We start from the raw sequence: 7,173 nt of genomic DNA on the forward strand, positions 1-7,173 counted from the left end.
ACTTCGATTTCGTCGAATGGTATTACGAGTGTCTCATCAGACAAACACTTCTTTAGGTTCGACACGTGAAATGTGGGATGTACTTTGTCGAGTTCCTGAGGTAATCGAAGTTTGTATGCTACTGGCCCAATCCTAGCAAGGATTTCGAATGGCCCGATGTACCTTGGATTTAGTTTCCCGCGTTTGCCGAATCGTATCATTCCTTTCCAAGGGGAAACTTTTAGTAGTACACGATCACCCACCTGGAATTCCAAGGGTTTGCGTCGTTTGTCTGCGTAACTCTTTTGCCGATCGCGAGACGCTTTCAGTCTTTCTCGAATTTGAACGATCTTTTCTGTGGTTTCCCTTATGATTTCAGGGCCAGTGAGGGTGCTATTAGAGACTTTCCCTCTAGCTAGCTGTGTATCCCCCACCTCAGCCCAACACAGGGGTCATCTGCATTTGCGACCGTAAAGAGCTTCGAATGGAGCGACTTTGATGCTAGTATGATAGCTGTTATTGTAGGAGAATTCGATAAGCGGTAGATGGGTATCCCATGCTTTACCGAAGTCTATCACACAAGCTCTTAACATGTCTTCCAACGTTTGAATGGTTCGTTCGCTCTGTCCGTCGGTTTGTGGGTGGTAGGCCGTACTCATGTCAAGCCTAGTTCCCAATGATTTTTGTAGAGACTGCCAAAACCGTGAGGTAAATCTACTATCTCTATCGGAGATAATGGATATCGGCACACCATGGAGTCGTACAATCTCTTTGATGTACGTTCTAGTCAGCTTCTCCATCTTGTCGGTTTCTTTTATCGGTAGGAAGTGTGCTGATTTGGTCAATCTGTCTACGATTACCCATATGGTGTCAAGCCCGCCCGATGTCTTAGGCAGCTTGGTTATGAAGTCCATGGTTATTCGTTCCCACTTCCACTCAGGTATATCCGGCTGTTGTAATAGCCCGGATGGTTTCTGGTATTCGATTTTGACCTTGGCGCAAGTCAGACACTTGCTCACATAGGTAGCAATCTCAGCTTTCATGTTTGGCCACCAGTATAATTTCTTGAGGTCCAGATACATCTTATCTGACCCGGGATGGATGGAATATCGAGTCTTGTGTGCTTCATTCATGATGACGTCTCGGAGTCCACCGAACTTCGGTGTCCAGATTCGATTCATGAGATAACGTACTCCATCATCCTTGACTTCTAAGTTTTTATCCATTCCCCTTAATGTCTCTCCTGCCACCTTTTCTGGTTTCAAAGCTTCTAGTTGAGCTTCCTTGATTTGTATGGTCGTGTGGGAATGGATCGTCATTGTTAAGGATTTTACTCGGCGGCCCGAGTACTCCTTCCTGCTTAGAGCATCAGCCACTACATTGGCCTTGCCCGGATGATAACGAATTTCGCACTCGTAGTCATTCAGCAACTCTACCCATCTCCTCTGTCGCATGTTGAGCTCTTTCTGATTGAGGATATGCTGAAGACTTTTGTGATCAGTGAAGATAGTGCATTTCGTGCCGTAGAGGTAGTGTCTCCAGATCTTCAAAGCGAATACCACTGCTCCTAATTCCAGGTCATACGTAGTATAATTAACCTCGTGCGTCTTAAGCTGTCTTGATGCATACGCGATAACCTTCCCTCTCTGCATGAGCACACATCCGAGGCCTTGATTCGAAGCATCACAGTACACTACGAAGTCCTCGGTTCCCTCTGGGAGAGACAAGATCGGTGCGCTGCATAGGGCTTGTTTTAACGTTTGGAAAGCAGTTTCTTGTTTATTTTCCCACTTGAATATCACACCTTTCTGCGTCAAGGTGGTGAGTGGTTTCGCAATCTTGGAGAAGTTTTGTATAAATCTTTGGTAGTAGCCAGCAAGCCCAAGAAATTGTCGAATTTCGGTTGGCGTCTTGGGTGCTGACCAATTCTCGATTGCCTTGATCTTGGAGGGATCCACATGTATGCCTTTCTCACTTACCACATGGCCAAGGAAATCCACTTCTCTAATCCAGAATTCACACTTAGAGAACTTAGCATAAAGCTTCTCCGCTCTTAGTGTCTCTAGCACTTGGCGTAGATGTAGGCGATGCTCTTCTTCGCTTCGCGAGTAGATCAAGATATCGTCGATGAATACGATTACAAACTTGTCTAGGTAGGGTCGACACACTCTATTCATTAGGTCCATGAATACCGCAGGTGCGTTTGTTAAACCGAAGGACATCACCACAAACTCGTAGTGCCCATAGCGAGTTCTGAATGCAGTTTTGGGAATATCTTCTTCTTGAACTCGTAGTTGATGATAACCTGACCTTAGGTCGATCTTTGAGAAGAAATTTGCTCCTTGGAGTTGGTCGAAAAGGTCGTCGATTCGGGGTAGAGGATATCGGTTCTTGATGGTGAGTTTGTTTAGTTCCCGATAGTCGATGCACATGCGAAAGGATCCGTCCTTCTTCTTTACAAAAAGGACTGGTGCTCCCCAAGGTGAGAAGCTTGGTCTGATGAACCCTTTGCTCAAAAGCTCGTTCAACTGACTGGACAACTCTTGCATTTCTGTTGGTGCGAGGCGGTATGGAGCTCTGGCTACGGGGGTAGCTCCGGGTATTAAGTCAATTCTGAAATCGACTTGTCGTGCGAGTGGTACACCAGGAAGATATTCTGGGAACACATCCGGGAAGTTACACACTTCGGGGATGTCTTTGATGTCTTTCACGTCCTGTTTCTTGTCTACTACGTGGGCCAAGAAGGCGTGGTACTCCTTCCGGAGATACTTTTGGGCTTTGATGCATGAGATGATTTGTAAATTCGCACTAGGTTTGTCACCATAGATGAGAAGGGTTTCGTCATTTGGTAGATTGAGGCGAACGGCCCTTTCGTAACATAGAATGTCGGCACGGTGAGGAACTAACCAATCCATCCCGATGATTACGTCGAAGCTTTTTATGGTGACCAGCATCAGGTCAATTTTAAATGTATGGTTGTCTAGAGTGAGAGTACACTCTGAGTATATATCGCTAGTGCGTTCTACTTTCCCATTTGCCATTTCTACTACATAAGTATCCTTTAGTGATTGGGGATTTTGTTCAAGTAATTGTTTATATTGGTGGCTCACGAAACTCCTCTCCGCTCCACTATCGAATAGTACGCATGCATAAGAGTTATTAAGGAGAAACGTACCGGTAACCACCGCGGGATCCTCAACTGCTTCCCCATGTCCTATTGCCAGGATTCTTCCTACTCCACCAGCATTAGGGGCTTGTGCTTTGGGGCAGTTTCTTTTGAAGTGACCTGCGTCTCCACAGTTGTAGCAGGTTCGGGTTGCCCCCGTACTGGCGACTTGGTTGATTGGTCGAGCCGGCGCTTTACAGAAACGAGCAGTGTGCCCCTTCCTGTCGCAGTTGATACAGTGCATCTCCCTACAAGCACCATTGTGGTGAAAGTTGCACTTGTTGCACTTGGGTAGGGTTCCAGCATATGGCTTCGGTGGTGCAGTAGTGGCAGCATGGACAGCAACAGTTTGTTGCTTCTTAGCGGGGTCCTGTGCTGGTTGGCTCTTCTTTTGGTTCCAGAACTTCCTTTTGTTGTTTCCCCCTTTTGATTGATCAGTGGTGGTGGTTGTAGTATTATGACCGGCTCGGTGGTCAACAAGTTGTTGTGCCAGCTCTCTGGCACTGTCAAAAGTAGTTGGCCTTGAAGCCAGGACACTACTTTGCACTTGGGGAGACAGTCCCCAAAGGTATCGCTCCACCTTTTTCTCCTCCGGAGTAACCATTGTTGGGCAGAGGAGAGCCAATTCATTGAATCGGGTGGTGTAGGTTTCAAGGTCGGAGCCCGTCATCCTGAGGTTCCAAAGTTCTTGTTCCAGCTTTTGAATTTCACCTCTCGGGCAGTACTCCTTCATCATCAAGGTTTTTAGTTCTGCCCAGGATATGGAGCTAGCCACTTCGAGAGTAAGTGAATTAATCCGGCAGTTCCACCAAGTAAGGGCCCGGCCGGTGAAAGTGAAGGCTGCGAACTTAACTTTGCTCGCTTCGGGGCAAGAGCACACCTGAAAGACTACTTCGGTCTTTTCAAACCATTGCATTAAAGTGATGACTCCCCCGCTCCCATTGAAGTTGTCGGGTTTGCCATTGGTGAAGTCTTTGTAGGAACACTCTCTTGTACGCCACGTACTGTCTCCGTGGTTAGAGTTTGTAGCACCCGATCCAGAACCACCAGCTCCGTTTGTCCCTATCTGCGATATTGCGGCCGCTACGGCTGCTGTTACTGCAGCCTGGAACATCGCAGGATCAAACTGTGGAGGCAGCAGCGGAAGAGGTGTTGCTGTGTTGCCGGAAGGTCTTGGTCTTCTCCTTGGCGGCATGGTTCTGTCATAAGTCGTAAACCAATGTACTTTTAGTAAAAGTATATTTATAGGAAGAGAAATCTTTTATACATAAAGTATATTATTACGTTGTTTTCCGGTATGTTTACGATACATACGATTTTATACTTTTAATTGACCCAATACATTGGGTTATGAGGTAAAATGAAAGTATAAAATATTTTATTTGAGTTTCCTTGTTTCCAAGTATATGACTGTTTGTAAAAGTTTCACATATACTAATTTAGTCGGGACATAATTAATATATTATATTTTAAAATGATCTTTATCGGTTACTTAATTAGTTGCAAAGTGCATACCAGTTATATGTGATTAAGATATAATAGTCCTTCGAATAGATGACCCTAACTCCAAGACCACAACCAAACAAGGACAGGAAGTGAAACAAAGATACATAAATTCTAAGTCTATAGCATCTTAGTTACATATGACCTTAGCGCATCCACTTAGCAGCTATTGATCTATAAATAAAGACCTATTTAATTCTCAGATAATTTATTATAGTAACACAAAATACTCATATAGTATTTGTAAATGTTTAGTTTTGAGTTCTTAAAGTATCCTTTGTAGTGTGTTATTAGGTTTGTTAGATTTGTTGCCCATCCTGACCATCCCCCGGTATATGCAAGTCAATTCTCGGACTGATATAGTTGATCAGGCTATATCCTTCCCAGAATTAATCCACATATACTAAGGCATACTCAAAATGTTCAACTCTTCTTCTTTTGCTTTATGTTTTCTCTAGTCATGATATCATGCGAGCATGTAATGTATGTATGTATACTTTAATCAAGAAAATCATTTATTTTCTAAAAGTATATTTATTTGAAAAATGCACAATTCAGAGACTATTAGTCCCAATTGTGTTTATAGTTTGTATATCTTATGTGGTTTGATATACTTAATTCACTATAAACTGTGCTCTGATACCAATCTGTCACACCCCCAAACCAAGGATGGCGGAAATGTCTGGGGGTGGAGGACTTCATGTATAGTATCATAACAACAATTGTAATAGTAATTCAAGCAAACCCAACCAACATATATATAATTGAAAAAGTTACATCATTGTATGAATTACATGTTTACGAATCAATTACATTATGTTGACAAAATATGAAATAGTAGACGCCTTAGCGTCCCATCCTCAAATGCACTTGGTTACCTGTTTAATGATTTCCTGAGAATACAAGTTGTTTGAAAAAGTATCAACACAAGGGTTGGTGAGTTCATAAGCTTTTGTTTGGTATTATTAAAAGCCTTTCGTTTGTAAAAGTAGTATTTGTGTTAGAAAATCCAATATTTTCCTTAATGTGTAAATGTAGTCTTAAAACCCAAAGACCGAAATGTACAAGTAATTTGTCATATTTATAATAAAACAATGCAAGTTTAAATCGACATAAACTCGTTAAATTTTAATGAAGTTCCCGTAAATTCCAATGTTTATTAATACTTTATGTGAGTTTATTATAACCATACTATGACCAAGGTTGCCTAAAACGACGTTCTTCAGGCGTCGGAAATGTTATGACATTTGTCACCCCAGACCTATCGGTCTAACTGTTGCATGCAGTTTAGGTGTGGGTTTGTCAAACCCAATATAGATCTATACACAACTATCACGCTCTCCCTCAAGGAGACTCTGGTTACAATACAGGACTTAATGGTAATTTGAAGTAAATGTCTCACAAAGTCATTAACGGAATTACGTGTTATGAAAACTTGGTACCGTATGGCCGTACCTTGCTTAATGAAAATATCCTTTGTATAAATGTACCCTTTTTAAATGTATGTGTTATGTAATGTATCATAAACTATACCTATTATAGTTTATCAACCAAGGGTAGTACGTAGTAATGTATGCAAACTATATTCAAAATAGTTTATTAAATGTTTGAATGTATCGGTTGTACTTTGATTATAATCACTTGTTATTCTTTATATTTTATATGTCCAAATCCATTTGTAAATTGATGTGTGTCTAAATATTAAGATAAAATGTCATATATTGCAATAACATATAATCACATAAAGATATACACCTTGCTCAACATGTTACAAGGTGAAATGAAATTGACAGCAACTTTTCGTTGAATACAGTTTCTATTACTGTTCTTAGAAAATTTATAGAAAAATCATCAAAGCTCTAAATCCAAATCCGCAAATTCTGAGAGTTTGGAATATGAGTCTAGTTTGTTCGTAAATTTTATCATGATTTTTAGTGATCTATAACAGAGGTGAAAATGTTCATAATCACAGACTGGTCCGGGTTTGACTCTGAAATGACAGACAGTTTTGTAAAAATCACCATAAATTGTAGAAAAATCATATGGAGATGTGCAAGTAGCCATTTTAAAGCTAAGAGTTTGAACTACTTTCACCTGGAACAGTTTTGAAAACTAAAATATTTAAGTTGACCAAAACAGTCCGTGATTAAAGTCCATCTTTTCTGATGTAATCTGTTAGAAAAAGTTTAATTGTGTTCTTGATGATTTTACTTGTATTCCCCCCTTAAAACTTAAAAAAACATGTAAATGTAGGGGTATGAACTCACCCTATGTGGTTTCAGTAGATGAAAGTGAGAGAGAGGAAGTGTTCAACCCAAGGACACTAAGAAGATGTCTTGATGATTCGAGAATCTAACATCGAATAAGATGGAATTTGTGTAAGATATCAATGATTTGAGTAGAATGGAGTGTAATAATTATATGAATAATGAAGATACTTACTAATTGAAGAAAGAAATCCCTGAAGAAAGCCTTGAAGTTCTTGAAGTTGAGAGAAAAGATGAGAGAATTTTGGAGAGTGTCCT

This window comes from Lactuca virosa, chromosome 3 (assembly GCF_052849685.1).
Source record: "Lactuca virosa cultivar CGN04683 chromosome 3, Lactuca_virosa_CGN04683_v6, whole genome shotgun sequence".
Classification (NCBI taxonomy): domain Eukaryota; kingdom Viridiplantae; phylum Streptophyta; class Magnoliopsida; order Asterales; family Asteraceae; genus Lactuca; species Lactuca virosa.